This window comes from Chionomys nivalis, chromosome 22, assembly GCF_950005125.1.
Source record: "Chionomys nivalis chromosome 22, mChiNiv1.1, whole genome shotgun sequence".
Classification (NCBI taxonomy): domain Eukaryota; kingdom Metazoa; phylum Chordata; class Mammalia; order Rodentia; family Cricetidae; genus Chionomys; species Chionomys nivalis.
The window spans coordinates 50,227,533-50,243,010 of NC_080107.1; positions in this window are offsets into that span (position 1 = coordinate 50,227,533).

Here is a 15,478-nt window from a genome sequence, read left to right on the forward strand (position 1 = left end):
TGGACTGAAGTCTCACGATCCAAAGGAGGAGCAGAAGGAGAGTGAGCACGAGCAAGGAACTCAGGACCGCGAGGGGTGCACCCACACACTGAGACAATGGGGATGTTCTATCAGGAACTCACCAAGGCCAGCTGGCCGGGGTCTGAAAAAGCATGGGACAAAACCGGTCTCGCTGATCATAACGGACAATGAGAACTACTGAGAACTGAAGAACAATGACAATGGGTTCTTGATCCTATTGCACATAATGGCTTTGTGGGAGCCCAGGTAGTTTGGATGCTCACCTTAATAGACCTGGATGGAGGTGGGTGGTCCTTGGACCTCCCACAGGGCAGAGAAACCTGCTTGCTCTTTGGGCTGAGGAGGGAGGAAGACTTGATTGGGGGAGGGGGAGGGAATGGGAGGTGGTGGCGGGGAAGAGGCAGAAATCTTTAATAATTAAATAAATTAATTAATAAAAAAGAAAAATTAAATATTATTTATAGACATATATTCAATGAAAGATACAAGATATATAAAATGTGCATGGAAAATGTAAATTATTTCCTTAAAAATCTATCTTCTTTCTGTCCCATACCACATGGCTCCTGACAAGAGACAGAAAATCTGAATTTTTCTTTTAACAACATTCTTGGATTTAGAGAAGAATAGCCATTTTCCAACTCCAAAGCCATTTACTATCTTTAAGTAGAAATGTATACATGTCCAGATAATCAAATTTTACCATGTAAATTATACAGAACCATCAGTCTTATTACTCTTTGTTTGGTAATTCTTTCTGAATAGCTATCTTTTCATCTTTAGGAATCTAGATGTCCAAGGTCTCTCAACTCTTTGAAGATGAGTATTTTTCTTCAAAGACAAAAACAGAACCATGTTCCAACCCATATTAGGTTTTCTTACAATCTATATGATTGTCACCTCTGTGGATGAGCTGTCATTTCTTTTTCTCAAGAGGATTCTCTTTTTTAACCAAATCTTTATTCATTTTGATGGTATCCATAGCTTTCCTTCTCCTGTGGAAACAAGAGTGAAATCCCTTCTCCAACGTAGTACATCTACTGGTTTCTATTGTGAGGTCAATACATCCTTGAAATACACCAGCTGATTTAATTCTGAAGTTTCTTCTACTGTCCAGTGTCTCTCTGCTGATGTCGCTCCTTTCTCATTAGCGTGTGGTGGTGTAAATGAATGCAGAAAGATTATAAAAATATATACTGCTTTAATAAGGAAATAGACTTACAGGACCACAGGTTCCTGCGGAGAACAGGAAAAGCAGAGAAAAAAAGGGCTGCTGGGATCACGCCCGGCGGATTTATCAGTAAACATTAGCCCAAGGCAAACACGCCCCCAATGGGTGGGGCTATATCCCTACATCTCCCCCTTTTGTCTAAATAAGATAGAACTAAACCAAATACAACTATAGACAATAATAACAAATAATAAATATAACAAACAATATTGAGAACAAAAGTTTTGCTAAATATTCTATCTTAAGGAGTCTAAATAACATAAAGAGTAACTACAATTATATAATCTTCAACTTTGTCAAAGATCTGAGAAGGGAATAAATATTACTTAACAATCGAGAGATATCCAAAATGTGCAACAATTGACAGAGACAACTGACTACCTGGGCAATCACCCAAAGTCTCGTTTGCAATGTTGAGTCAACCAACTTTGGCTAAGGCCTAACATAACTGGCATACCATTCTTAGAACTATCCTACCCTGTCTTGGCAGGATAAGACAATCCTGTTTCATCCACTTAGGGATATTCTGTATTTTTGTCAGAAGTTGAGGTATGGGCTTTTCATAACCCAAAGGCCAGTTCTGCCAAGTAGACAAGCTCCCAGTGGAGTGTCTTTGGTGCTCAACGTTCTCTCGGGAGTAGAGTGGTGTTGCCAGGAGTGATTGTGTCTCATTGGCACAGAAATTTTAGGTTAGATTAAAGGCCATTTTCTACAGCTCTTTGAAGAGGCTGAAGATCATACTATCTATACTAAATATAATCTCTATGTAACTAAAAGACCTGATTAACTTAAAAATAAATATGACAAACATATAATTCTCAATACCTATCTAATTTGAAGACTAAAAGAATAAACAACTGTGCAATATATGAAGACAATGATCTTCAACTGTAAACAATGTCATAGTATCAGAGGTAGAAATGTACATTGTAATATGGTAGATGTATCAATACAAAGTTATAAGCATACTCATATAAAAATAGAGGTAGTAACACTCACATTCAATATTCAATATATCAATATACAAGAAACAGTACCAATACAATTTTCTATAAACAGTAATTCACAAAAACCAATCATCCCATAAAACCAGTTAATCCCCCTTCTTCCTTCTCTTCTTCTTCTTTTTTTTTCATAAAAATATCACCCCATCCCCTCAACCCTAAACCAACCACTAAAAGATGTCCCTAACCCTGAGGGCAAACTCTGTTGGGAGAGGGGATGTTGTCCTCTAAGATTGCTTCTAGCTGACATGGGGGCGACGTTCTTCTTAGGGGGTCCTGTGAAAGCAAATGATGGTAAAATTCCCAATTTAACCTTTGACCTAAGAAAATTGTAACTAGTCTCAGAGCGTTTTGAGAAGGTTCGGCCAGAGTGTTGTCAAAAATGTGCACCATTCGAAATTGTCTCATGTAGTTAGTACCAAAAAATAGGTCTAATATTAGCGCTTTAAAAAAAAATTCATGACGTCATAAAAAGCAGATTGAGTTGATGTCGTGGGGCCCCATCTTCATCCTGGAAACTTCAAAGATTACTGTAGGAAAATTTGTTGCTTGTTATGGGAAATTTAAACATTAACAACAAGGACATATACTGACATATAAAGAAAGACACAGATATGAGGAAAAGCAAAGAAAGTTTAAGACATACATATATAAAAAAATTAATACTTACAGAACATGTCCCTCCATCAGTAATTAAATATTAAGGGTCCCTTAAATTCTTTGAAGATGGGTATTTTCCTGTGGAGATAAGAAGAGAACCCTGCCCCCAACCTATCTGTATTTCTTACCATCAGTACGATCGCCATCCATGTGATTGAATTGTTATTTATCTTTCCCAACCGGCTTCTCTTCATCAAAATGAACCTTTATCAATTTTGACAGTATCCACAATTTTTCCTCACCTGTGGAGACAAGAGCAAATCCCCTTCCCCAACGCAGCACATCTCCTGGCTTCCATTGTGAGGTCAGCACATCCTTGAAATAAACTGGTTGATTTAGTTCAGTAGTCTTTTCTATTATCCAATGTCTTTCTGCAGCCGATGTTCCCTTCTCATTAGCGTTGAGAAAATTCAAGGTTAACAAAGCATTATGTAACCTATTTCTGGGAGTGTTTTCTACCCCTTTATGTTTGTTCAACATATCGTTTATAGTTCGATTTGATCTTTCTATGACTGCTTGACCTGTAGGATTGTATGGTATACCTGTAACATGCTTGATATTGTAATAATCAAAAAACCGTTTCATTTTCCTAGAGACATAAGCAGGACCATTATCCATCTTTATTTGTGTAGGTATACCCATGATAGCCATGACTTCTAATAAATGAGTGATAACTGAATCAGCTTTTTCTGAACTTAAAGCCGTTGCCCACTGAAAGCCTGAATACGTGTCAATGGTGTGATGAACATATTTTAATTTGCCAAATTCTGCAAAGTGGAACACATCCATCTGCCAGATTTCATTCCTTTGAGTGCCCTTTGGATTAGCCCCTGCAGGCAGTGGCATTTGGTTATAGAAAGAGCAAGTAGGGCATTTCTTTACAACCTCCCTAGCTTGTTGCCATGTAATAGAAAACTCTTTCTTCAAACCTTTGCTATTAAAATGATGTTTTTTTATGAAATTCAGAGGCTTGTAGCACACTACCAATCAATAATTGATCAATTTCTGCATTACCTTGTGCTAAAGGACCTGGCAGACCCGTATGGGATCAGATGTGTGTTATGTACATAGGGCAAAGCCTGTTCCTAATCAAATCTTGCACCTGGATAAACAAAGAGGTTAGTTCTGTATCATCAGGTATAAATTCAGCAGTTTCAATATGTAAAATAACTCTTTCTGCATATTGTGAATCAGTAACTATATTAATAGATTCTTTTTTTTTCGTTTTTTTTTTTGTTTTTTTTATTCTTTTTTAATTAAAATTTCCAACTGCTCCCCGTTTCCCATTTCCCTCCCCCTCCTCCCACATATTGCCCACTCCCCCCGCTCCCCTCCCCCATCCCCACTCCTCTTCTCCTCCCCCCAGTCCATTCCCCCTCCCTCTCGATACTGAAGAGCAGTCCAAATTCCCTGCCCTACAGGAAGACCAAGGTCCTCCCACTTCTATCTAGAGCAGACCCGAGAAATTGCTGCTGCCAAGAAAACATGCTTTACTCTATTCTTTCCCAAGCTTTCTCAGGCTTTCTGTAGATTCAGTGCCCCATGTCTGGGCGCCATCTGTAGTAGGAGCTGCGGGCCTCTTCCCACAGCCCGGCTCATGGCTGCCTAGCTAGCTTATGACCCGAAATAAAAACACACAAATTGTATTCTTTTAAACACTGCTTGACCCATTTCTGTTCATATGTGTAGCACCCAAGGTGCGCTTACCGGGAAGATTCTAGCCTACGTCCATCCTGGGTTAGAGTTTCATCGCGTCTGTCTCTCAGAGGAGCTGCCCTGCATCTGATCTCACTTCCTCTTCCTCCCAGCATTCTATTCTGTCTACTCCACCCACCTATGGGATGGCCTATCAAATGGGTCAAGCAGTTTCTTTATTTTTAACCAATGACCTTCCTCCATCACTGCTGGGATCACACCCAGCAGATTTATCAGTAAACATTAGCCCAAGGCGAACATGCCCCCAATGGGTGGGGCTATATCCCTACATTAGCATTAAGAAAATTCAAGGTTAATAAAGCATTATGTAATCTATTTCTGGGGGTATTTTCCATCCCTTTATGTTTGTTTGGCATATCCTTCATAGTTTTATTTGGTTTTTCTATAACTGCCTGACCTGTAGAATTGTTTGCTATACATGTAATATGCTTTAAATTATAATAAGTAAAGGACTGTTTCATTTTTTTAGACACATATGCTGGACCATTGTCTCTCTTTATTTGTGCAGGTATGACCATCATGGCCATAACGTATTTCTAAGAGATGCGTGATTACTGAATCAGCCTTTTCTGAGCTCAAGGCAGTTGCCCACTGAGAACCTCAATAAGTGTAAATGGTGTGGTAAACATATTTTAATTTTCTAAATTCTGTAAGATGGAACACATCCATCTGCCAGATCTCATTCCTTTGAGTACCCTTTGGATTACTCTCCACAGGTAATGGTTATTGGTTATAGAAAGAGCAAGTAGTACATCTCTTTATAAGTTCCTTTGCTTGTTGCCATGTAATAGAAAATTCTTTCTTTAAACCTTTGCTATTGACATCATGTTTCTTATAAAATTCTGAGGCCTTTAGCACATTTCCAATAAATCAGTCAATTTTTGCATTATCTTGAGCTATAGGACCTGCCAGGCCTGAATGGTGATGAGATTTTTGTTATATATATGAGACAAAGCCTATTCCTGATCATGTCTTACACCTGAATTAATAAAGACAATTCTGTATTGTCTGGTATAAATTTAGCAGTTTCAACATGCAAGACAACTCTTTCTGCATATTGTGAATCAGTAACTCTATTGAGAAGTTCTTTAAAATCCCTTAGTACCACGAAATAACATATAATTATACCTTTGGACAGAATTATAAGGGATTTTTTCTACTGTCTTAATTCTTCTGATTTGTAACCTGCATTTTCTGATTATTTGCACCAGTATAAAATGTACAGGCTCCAGTTATAGGTGCATCATGTACAATTCAGGGAAGAATCCCAGTAGTTCTCTTTATAAGGTTAAATCTATTGCTTTTGGGATAATTGCTATTAATTCTCCCAAAAAATTAGCACAAGCTCATTATCATGGTTCATTGTCTTCCCATAACTTTTTAATTTTATTAGTAGAAAAAGGCACTATAATCTCTGCTGTGTATATTTCTGCTAGTTGATGAAGTCTCAATTTTCCTTTTATAATTAATTCAGGAACTTTTTCCATATAAGTTTTTAATTTTTTACTTGGTTTATGTGGTAAAATGATCCATTTTAACATACTATCTTCTCTCTGCTTTAAAATTTCTGTAGGGCAAATTTTAGAAAGTAATATGACTAGTATACAATTAAGATTTGGATTCACCATATCTACATGTGCTTCTTGTAATTTCTCTTCAACAACTGTCATTTTTTTTCCACTTCACTTGTTAATTCTCTGGGAATATTAAGTCTTTGTAACTATCTAAGGTTTTGTTTAATTGTACTGTTAGATCAGGTTTTATCCCAACAGCCAATCGTAGACTGGAAATGTCTCCTAACAATCCTTGAAAGTCATTAGGTGTCCACATCAGTCTCTCCTAATTTGTGCCTTTTGTGTTCTAATTTTCTATAAACCTATTTTGTAACCTAGGTAATTGACAGAGTTTCCTCTTTGTATTTTTTTTTAGGAGAAATTTGTAATCCCCATTTAGGCAAAACTTTCTTTACTTCTTCTAACATTCTTTCTAAAGTCTCTGCATTTGAGTCTGATAAAAAAAATGTCATCCATGTAATGGTAAATTATACACTTAGGAATTTGTTTTCATATTATTTCCAATGGCTGACTTACAAAGTATTGGCACATAGTGGGCCTATTGAGCATTCCCTGTGGGAGGATGGTCCACTGGTATCTCCTAGTAGGCTGATAATTATTATAAGTATGATGTGGGATTTCCCTCTGAATGCTGTGATTACCATTATTGAATAAAGAAACTGCTTTGGACCTATAGCAGGGCAGAACTTAGGCAGGGAAATGTAAACTAAATGGTTGGAAAATGAAGGGCAGAGCAGAGAGAAGTCATACAGCCCACAGTGGGGGCAGAGCAGAGAGAAGCCAGGTAGCTCACAGGGGGGGCAGAGCAGAGAGAAGCCATGTAGCCCACAGGGGATGGATACTAGGAACTTTACCCCGTAAGCCACAGCCACATGGCGATACACAGATTAATAAAGATAGGATAAATTATTTTGTAGGAGTTAGCCAATAAGAAGCAGGAGCTAATGGGCCAAGCAGTATTTTCATTAATATAGTTTCTGTGTGATTATTTCAGTTCTAGACATCCAAGATGAAGAAGCAGCATGCTACTACTTAAATAGTCCCTGTAAAACAAAATATTTCTCTGTCATTTTCTTGTATAGGAATAGTGAAGAAACAATCTCTTAAATCAATAATTATAAGAGGCCATCACTATCTTAATAGAGAAGGCAGAGGAATTCCAGATTGTAGAGGGCCTATAGGCTGAATAACCTTGCTAGCAGCTCTTAGATCTGTCACCATTCTCCATATTCCAGATTTCTTCTTAACAACAAATATAGGAGAATTCCAGGGCATTTAAAGGAAGAGAGAAAAAGAAAGAAACTGGAGAATTAAAGTGGCAAATTGTTAACAGTAGGAAGAGAACTGAAGATTTGCAGGTCATGCAGATAGCTGCTTTGGCTGTGGGCCTTCTGCCCATGCAATTTGGCTCAACACAGACCCTCACAAGTCTGTGGCTCCTTCCTGTCTTAACCTCAGATAAAATGGCAGCAATCATGCAATTGCCCTTAGCAAAGATGGTGGCTGCCTACATGCTGTAACTCTTTCTGATTTTGTCCACCAGCTGAAGTTAGAAATGTCTATGGTTTTGCCAGCCTGTTTCCCAGAAGGATCAAGGACTGCTCAGAACATTATCCATTCATCCACAAGATAACAGGGACCAAAGGTACGAAACACAAAGAACACAAAGTCCAAAGGCACAAGGTAGAGAAAGGGAGTCACCTGAGAGGCTCTAGGCCTTGAGGTGAATGGTATCCCGGAAAGGATCCACAGGTCTGAGAAGCGTGCTAGGGCCCTAGGTCTGAATAACGACGGCACCGCTCAGTGTGTGCAGTGCTAGGCAAAGCCCAAAGGCCTTGATCATGAGGAGTGGCAGAGGTGATTGTCAGCAATAGCTGACTGGGAGGGGGGGATCTTACCATCGTAGCAGGGGTTGCGTGGAGAATGGCAGCAGACAGGGGGATGGAAAGTGGGTGGTTGTTAGGTTTCCATCACCCAGAGCTTTGGCAAAATGTCCAGCTACCCCAAACGCTGGCACTTCCGGGTTCGGGGCCACATGTGTGCCATTAATCAATCAGGCAATTTACATAGCCACCCGGGGCCCTCGAATCCTACATGACATCCGTGCAGCATGGTCACATTATCTACGCAGGCCTTAGGTACCGCTACATAAACCCGTGTGCGCATGCGCTAAGCAGTCTTTAAAAGCTGAACACGTATGCTCCATGCTCTTTTCGTCCCTCTTCTGAAGAGGTAACTACTGCCTCCCTCTCTCCACCTATCTCTATCCCCGTGGGCAGGAAGGAACACGGAGAGAGCCTGGTGGCTCAATGAATGGGGTGATAGGACATTTATAAGAGAGACAGATCCCACCCCAGACAGTCACAGCCTGGTCAGGCAGAGGTCAACATGGCCAGATTACACACTAGGAATGAAAGGCAGACAGACAAACAGAGAAGGGACAAAGAGTAGAGACTGCACTTCCAACTACTGATCACTGGTAAGATGTAGGCTGACAATAGTCATCTATGTAACTTGATATCTGAGCGGGGAGGCACAGTTTCCATGAGGGAGGAAAGAAAGTCAAAGTCTGAACTTCAGTGACCTAGAGGTTCAGTGTGGACCACGGGTCAGGTTGGCCATGGGTCGTCACTTACAAGGACCAGTGGCCATGAGAATGGGTGAGCACAAACCAAATCCCTATGTCATCACATGGGATTGGTGATCTGGGGAGCAAAGGGCTTTAAGCACTATAGGCTGGTGATTGACAAGTCCTGGGTCTTTTCACATGAGGAACCACTGTTGAGATGAATCCACGCTCTTGGATACATGAACAGAGGTGGGGGGAGGGACCGTTAGTGTCAGGGTGTAGAATTTCCGGAAATATTGAGATGGAAACGTGACCGTATAGAAGGGTTACAGGTTACAGGATCCCCAGAATTCCTAAGTTATAAGAGAGAGCCTACCAAGTTCACACCAATGAAAGATTTATGGTGAGTGTGATCCTGGCAGTTCCCACTGCGGGTGGGGGACCAAGCAGGCAGGAAAAAGAATACACCATGCAGACAGAGAGTGAAATTTTATTAAATTATAGAATGAAGAAGGGTGGAGAGGAAGAGAGAGAGGGGGGAGGGAAAGGGAGGGAGAGAGAGAGAGAGAGAGAGAGAGAGAGAGAGAGAGAGAGAGAGAGAGAGAGAGAAGAGGAGACTCAGGAGGGGAAGGGAGACAGAGAACTGTCTCTTCAGAAGAACAGTGGCCAGCCAGAGAGAAAAGTAAGAGAACAGACCAGCTTGCCTCAGTGGGAATGGGGGTTGGCCTTGGATGAAGGTTGTCTCTTAAAGGGAATGTGTACTTACAGGGAAGGCCAGCATAATCATAACAGAGACCCTTATCCAAACACCTTTTCTTGGAAAATTCCTTCTGAGGAGTAGACATCATACTACAATTTCCTACTCTTACTATATGGGCCTGTTCCCCTTGTACTGCTCCCACAGGGAAGATCCTGATGTCTGATTTCTCTCCACTTCTTAATGAACTCTTGCCTTACATGGCTTTCAGGATCTGGATCCAAATTGTAGGCATTTCATCCTTGGGATCACGTGTGTCAGTAATTCTCTAACATCCCTGCTCTTGATGTAATTAGGAGGGCACAATGCAATCCCTGGTTCTATGGTAACGGGCATATTTTCCCAGCGAATTATTTTCTTCAGAGAGGCCAACATTACACACATTTTTATCCTTTTATCAAAGCCCACACAGAATATCCTCAAGGGAAAGGCATTTAACAGGACCTGACAGCATCATTAAAAACGAAAGGAACAAGGTGCTGGAGGCGTGCGGTCTGCAGTGTGGAAACACTGGGACTTGGTCAAACCATGGTGGTCACCATGCAGTCCACACCAGTTGCTAATGTGTTTCTGAGCATTTGGTCCTTCCCTAATGACATATGGGTTAGAACGGAAGAACAGTGGCAGTCAGATGTCAACATCGGTGATTTATAGGATGCAGGATACATCTCTTACAAAGAAACTGACTGCAGCTATGCTAAGTAGGTATGATGCCGAATTTTCCAGGAATGGTGTTTGTTTTAAAAGTTAGCAATGTTCTAGAATACATTCTTGAAAAAAAAACACATATTGCAAAAAAAATTCTCCTCATATTTTTGGTAAAATAATCACTTCTTATTGCATGAAAGGAGACTATCACTATTATAATTTAAAAGCACCACAAAGAGAAATACGGCACTGCAATGAAGTTTACATAGGTTTACTGGAAGAGGTCAGGGAAGGAGCAGTTTTATGGTTCTGTGTAGGAGAGACCTCAGCAGGTGAGAGACAGACACAGCATGCAGACAGAGCACATGCAGAGTTTTATTTGAGGAAGGTAAGGGATTGGGGGAGGACAGGAAGAAAAGGGAGAGAGGAAGGGAGTGCAGACTGACTTCGTCAAAGAGAGAGAAAGAAAGAAAGAAAGCCAAAGCAGAAAGATACACAGAGAGAAACAAGAAGAGGAATAAGAAGGGGAAGAAAGCAAAGTTTCACCTTTTAGGGCTAGGGTACTGCCTGTCCTGCACTCAGGTTGACACAGGGGGACAGACTCTGTCAGGTCACACATTCTGTCATATTGTTAAAGGTTCCATAGCAGTAAGAGAAGGACTAATGTGCCTGCAGTTCAAGCCCTGGGGAAACTGAGCAAGAGAATCAAAAATTCCAGAATGTCCCAGAACATAACACAATTCTCCAGTCTCTAAAATAACTCAGTTCTGAGGAGCCGCTTTTGCTGCTGTGGAGAACACCCTTGTCTCACAAAAATTCAGGCAAATAAACCAGTTCCCTGACTCCCAGAAACATCACTCTGAGGAACAAGATGTTTTATTTTTCTTAGTCTTATAAAATATTACTCTTTAATCTATTTTAATTTTTTTATTTGAGAATATCATACAATTACATGCTGTATTCTGGTTACTCCAAGTTCAGTATTGCCCTCTAGACAATACCAGTTATTCCCCAGATTCACGACTTTTGGTTTTGCTTTGTGACACATTGACTTTCACCAGGACCACCTGGAACAAGGTTTTGGCAATAGCCATTTGGGGGACACTTTCGATCAAAACTATAGCAGATAAGTTTGTCTTAGTCTGAGCAATGAAAACTGACTTCATCTGGTATTTGCTAAAGTTGGTTAAGGGAAGTAACAAGAATGGAATGAACGGGAACACTTGAAAGAAATTGTTTGTGGTTTACATCAAAGGCTTATGAACCCTGTGTCAGCAACCCCAGGGCTTCCACACAGCTTTCTCCATGGGATTTGGAAGCACATATGGGGTAATTAAGACTGCCCGACTCTTGCTCACTTGGAGTGACTGTGCTCTGTATACACTGAGAATGTCTTTATCATTCTTGCTTTTGGGGAAGATACTTTAAACTAAATATATTTAATACAGTTCAAACATACATACGCAGGACACCAAGGCAACTGTAAAATAAGAGGCAATTTGCTTTAAGGCCCCCAACTGGAAATAGCTTGAATTCCCAGGTCCCCTTGCACACAGTTGCTTGGCAAGGCACTTAGGTAACTGTGGTTGTGCCGGGGTTGTAGGCACAGATAGTGGGAATGCACACATTCCTCATATTTCTGAAGACATGTCTTTGTGGGTATATGATGTGGGAGTATCTTCTTCCTATCTGTTGCTTTCATTGGTTAATTAATAAAGACAACTGCTTGGCCTGATTGGGCAAAATTTAGAAAGGCAGAGTAGACAGAACAGAATGCTGGGAAGAAGGAAAGTGAGCCAGATGCTATGTCTCTCCTCTCCAGGTCAGATGCATGGAGCCAGCTGTCAGGTCATGCATGCTGAATCTTCCCAGTAAGCCACCAACTCGTGGTGCTACACATACTAATAGAAATGGGTTAATCATGATGTGAGAGTTAGCCAGTAAGAGGCTAGAAACTAATGGGCCAGGCAGTGTTTAAATAAATACAGTTTGTGTGTTGTCATTTCGGGTGTAAAGCTAGCCACGTGGGAGCCGAGTGGGACAAAAAGCAGGCCAGCTGCCTCCTCACTACAAATGGTGCCTAGATGTGGATAACTGAATCCACAGAAAGCCTGAGAAAGCTTGGGAAAGACTAGACTAAAGCATGTTTTCTTGGTAGCACCAATTTCTTGTGTCTGCTCTGCTTGCTAGAGGCAAGCAAGCGCTCTCATCTAAGAGAGTCTTCCTGACTCGGCTTTAGCTGCAAAACCCTGCAACTCTTTTAAGAGGTCCTGCCACAAAACACTTAAACTGTGTTGATGAAAAGCTGAACGCATGCTTTTTGGTTTTTAGCCATAACAGGAAATGAGCTATGCCGTTTTAAAATGCCGGCTTTCTGGGCCATCCTGCCAGGGCAAACTCTGAATCTTTCAGGCAGGCGGTTTGTGTGGTTTGTAAGCACACTGCTGAAGCTTGCTTGCTGGCAGGGACCTTGAAATGCCATCGAGTTGTTGCAATAAAAATGGCTACATCCAGTACCTCCGCCATGAGGCTGGAAAGCTAAGGAATGGGCTGGATCCAGCCATCAAAGCCAAGGCTTCAATCCTCTCCATAAAGACTCATGTGGTCAGAAAAAAAAAGAAAATACAGTAAAGAAAGAATACAGTAAAGAGAGATTCAAAAACAAAGAAAACCTCTAAATGATTTACAGTGTGTTTAAAAGTATATGCAGGCTTGAAAAAAAGTTAAAGTTCTTAAAGTAAAAAAGAAAGAGAAAGAGAGTAGCTGGGTGTGGTGGCACACACCTTTAATCCCAACACTTGGGAGGTAGAGGAAGATTGACCTCGGTGACTTCAAGGTGTGGCAGGACACACCTTTAATACCAATGCCTGGGAGGCAGAGACAGATGGATCTCTGAGAGTTCAAGGACAGCCTGGTCTACAGAGTTATTCCAGGACAAAGATATACAGAGAACCTGTCTCAAAAAATAAAAGTAAAAATAAAGGAAATAGAGGTTAAAATAAAGCTGCACAAAGATGGAAAATACACAGAGAATCTTGACACTGATGCTTGATACTATTATGCTCTCTTTGAATTGTTTGAATGCTGAGGAAGGAGCAACAGCTGCTAAAAGATATTTGTTTATAAATGCTGCTGAACTAATCCAACATAGATATTTTGAAAATACCTTGACTTTAAAATTTGGTTCTAAGGACATGATGCTTTGGAAAGGAGTTTCTGCTTTTGTTTTCACAGAGGATGAGACCCTGTGGATTGCTTCTATCCCAATATGGTATGATAGACCACAACCTCCTGAAAGGTTGCTGTGAACACCCTCAAAAAACTACTTCACTCAACTGCTGACTGAGATGAACCTGGTACACAGGTTATACCATGAAAGATCTAAATAACAGTGCCCCCATTCAGCACGGAGCAGTTTGGAGAGAAATAACTGTGCCCATATTCCCAAATGTTGTTTATAAATGTTCTTTTATATTTAGAGGGGGATATGATATAGATATGAATACTTTGCGTTGGTATAGATTTGACTTTATTGATATAAATTTAAGGTCAATTTTGTTATATGGATACATATTTCTAAACTTGATTAAGGTATTGTGATTGTGTAGTTCATGTAAAAATGTAATGTATAAGGTTGTTAATGGATAATCATTAATAATAGTCAAGCTTGTAGTCATGTTAGTTAGATTTTATAGATGTGCATAGATATATTTCAGATAGACTTTCTTCATATCTTTCAAAGACTACAGAAAGACTATGGCATTTTAAATGTTTTAATAACTTAGGGCTTTTCATGACAATGAGACACGTCTGCTCCTGGAAGCACCAGCTATTTCAAGAGGAAGATGGGCATCAAAGAGGATCCTTATAGAGTTTGATAGCCATTTGGGCAAGAAACTGATCTTGCCTGGACTGTTGCATAAACATAAAGAACCCGCAGAAAGAGGACTGTTGAACTTGCCTAAAGGTGAGATGGTCTTTCGGGGTTCCTGATTCATGAAAGAGTCTGCGAGACATTCTGCAGGACACAGCAGATAGTGACTGAACTGCCTTTGAAATTTCCTGCTTCATGGAAATGTCTGCTGGATACTATGGGCCTGTAGGCCGAAGATGGATGCCCCAGTGGTACAGAGGAACTTTGGGTTACTGTCCAGGCAGCGAGATGTCTCTGCCATTTCTAGAGTTTGGAAGTTGCTTATTTCTTGTTTACATAGGTAATATTATATCCTTCTGGTATCTTTGATGGAGGTGAAGAATGAAGTAATAGTTATAGTTTTCCTTAGTTATGATAAAAGATAAAGTAGATATAAATGTTGTAAGTGTAATTCTTACTTTATAACTGTTTTGTTATATGTAATTTTACTATGTTAAAGTTAAAGTCTTTCTTTTTTGTGTAAACAGAAAAAGGGGAAATGATGTGGGAGTGTTTTCTTTCTATCTGTTGCTTTCATTGGTTAATTAATAACAAAACTGCTTGGCCTGATAGGGCAGAATTTAGATAGGTGGAGTATACAGAACAGAATGCTGGGAAGAAGGGAAGTGAGCCAGACGCCATGCCTCTCCTCTCCAGGTCATACGCATGGAGCCAGCTGTCAGGTCAGACATGCTGAATCTTCCTGGTAACCCACCACCTCGTGGTGCTACACACAGTAATAGAAATGGGTTAGTCAAATGTGAGAGTTAGCAAGTAAGAGGCTAGAAACTAATGGGCCAGGCAGTGTTTAAATGAATAGTTTGTGTGCTGTTATTTCCAGTATAAAGCTAACCATGTGGGAGCCGGGCAGGAAAAAAAGTAGGCTAGTTGCCTCATCACTACAGGTATATGCTATAAATAAGTTAATACTAACACTATTGAGGCATAAGACTAAATTTGAAACCAAAATCATCTTGAAGAACAAACCCCTGTGACAGCCCAAACTGCTAAATAAAACTTACATCTTTGTCAGTTCTCCATTTAGAAAGATTCTGCTTCAGAGGAGACAGACCTCTGTCTCTGGTTGTCCTCAGACTGCACGGACTCCAGGGGGCAGGAATGGATTGTTCCAGCTCTCCTGTGCTAACCAGGCAGCAGGCACTGGAGGCCAACAGTGTGGTGAGCTGAACTTCTAACAGCTACACACAGAATAAAGGGACACTGCTCATTTAGAGCCCACTGATAGTTCCTCCCTACAAGTTATTTCACCTTGAAAATCATACATTAAGACCCTTTGTTTGTTCAGAAAAGGAAGCCTGTGGTTTGTGTTAATAGGTGATTTCTAGACTGTTTCTCTTTAGTAAATAAGTATGAAACAAGAAAGT